The sequence below is a fragment of the Belonocnema kinseyi genome, chromosome 7 (assembly GCF_010883055.1).
Source record: "Belonocnema kinseyi isolate 2016_QV_RU_SX_M_011 chromosome 7, B_treatae_v1, whole genome shotgun sequence".
Taxonomy (NCBI): Eukaryota; Metazoa; Arthropoda; class Insecta; order Hymenoptera; family Cynipidae; genus Belonocnema; species Belonocnema kinseyi.
This window is the reverse complement of record NC_046663.1, coordinates 124178413-124180492: the sequence shown is the minus strand read 5'-3', so window position 1 is coordinate 124180492 and position 2080 is coordinate 124178413.

Here is a 2080-nt window from a genome sequence, read left to right as displayed (position 1 = left end):
GCACACAGCCTTCTGCAGTTATCTGAAACAAAATGTTCAAAGTTATTATTATTCTATAGATTTAATTCTAATAAATAAACCAACAATATGCACAATTTAAAAAAAATGTTTATTGGCGGAATTGTAAATTTTTTTCAAAATCTACTATTTTCTCGATTAATGGTTTAAAAAAATTAATTTATGTTTAGAAAATTAAAAGTTTTAGAGGTTTAGTACTTAGGTGTATGTGTCTAGAATAACAGGTAAAAATTTTAGCCAAAGCGGTTGAATAGTTTTTTGTCATTGCTTCCCCAAAATGCCGAAAACGTGGTTTCGAGAAAAACGCGTTTAAAGGTTTGACAACAGATTTATAAAAAAAAATTATACTTACATTAATCAGCTATGTCTGGTGAATAGAGTAATCCTTCACTTTCCTTATCAAAGTTTCCTGTGTAATCCTAAAGGACCGAGGGTTACATTTTAAATCTCGGTTTGAAACTTTTGGAGTATAGTTGTGAGAAGTTTTTCTTGTGAAAAATTAAAAAAAAGTTCATTTTTTGAACCCGTCATACCGGGTTGAGGTCTTGACACCTCTCTTCCTTTTCCTTGGCAGTGATGTTGTAGTCGTTCGGAACCGAGAACGGAGACTGCTTGACACGCTTTGCACCTATCGCTGGGAAATTCTTGACATAAAATACGGTTACGGTATACTAAGGTGGAAATTCCACTATCGTGCTATGCGAAAATAAAACCCTTTGTACCTGAATGAAGTCCTGATCATCTAAGGAGAGCACATTTCTGTGAAAGTTTCCGTGCATTTTCTTGTCGAATATCAGTTGATGGAATTTTTCAACCTCTGCTTTCTTTACTTTAGTTGTTAGTGGTGGAAAATATAAATGGAGTAATGCACTTTCCTCATTACTGGTGTTAAAATTCAGGCCAAGGGTCTCGGCCCCCTGTTTCGCGGATTTTTAAGAAAGCCCTTCCTTTGCCAATCATTTCGTGTTTCCTGACCATTTTTAGGAGAGGATATCTGCTATTACCCTACTCAACTCATTAAAAAAAAATTAACAACAAGTAGATATTGCGACTCACGTTTTAATTATTTGCTATAAATTTTCCAATCGTTAGAAGTTGAGAACCCGAGCAATTCTGGGTACCCTGAGAGTGCAGCGGTCTTGTTCATGCAAAATGCAAATAGTGAATGGTGGGCGGGCATCTACTGTGACCTTCAATTCTACAATTATGAAATTTCGCGTCAAATTTGCCTAAGTTGAAGCTATTTTAATCAACAAATAAAATATTTAGCTTCAAAGTCAACGAATTTTTTACTCTCTAATTTGTAAAAATCTGCAAATATTTCAAAATGACCATAAATAGTAAATTATTCTAATGAAAAGTTATTTTTTGTAAATTTTATTTTATTTAAAAACCCTTGATGTATACTATTATAAACAATCAAAATTTTAATAACTCAGGTTTAGACTGTCACTCAAATTGCTGCCAGTATATACCTGGCGTTATTGTTCAATGCAGAATTGCACAGTAACCACTCGTGGCCTTAGTACAATAGAGAAGGTTTTCTACTAGTCTTCGAAGCGAGGAATTGTGAATATTTTCTTTTGTAAATTCATGAGTAAGTTCAAAAGTTTCGCAAAGTTCATGATTTTTGTTCATTTTCATCAAAAATAGCTTTTTTTAAATGGTCAGTTATATCAATTAAATTTTAAATTTTTGAAGAGATTATAGTAGACAAACCCTTTTTCAGTCTATGATGAAACGATTTCTTCAATAGAAGTGAAATCGGTAAACATTATGTTGTTTTAATTTCAAGTTGAAAAAAATATATATATTTTCCTATGTTAAAATGACGAGAACTCCATAAGAACTAACAATTTAAGTCGCAATATCTAATTGTTGTTAATTTTTGTTTAAAGAGGGTTTTTATCACGTTTAGGAACAATTTGACTCCTACATGGGTAGGAAACTCGAACCCCTACCCCCAGGGGGCGGTGTGGCAGGACCGATTTTAACATCAGTGTATGTACTCCTCAGAGTGATTAAATTTTGATTCATAACATTTTTTCATAGAGTGCCTATT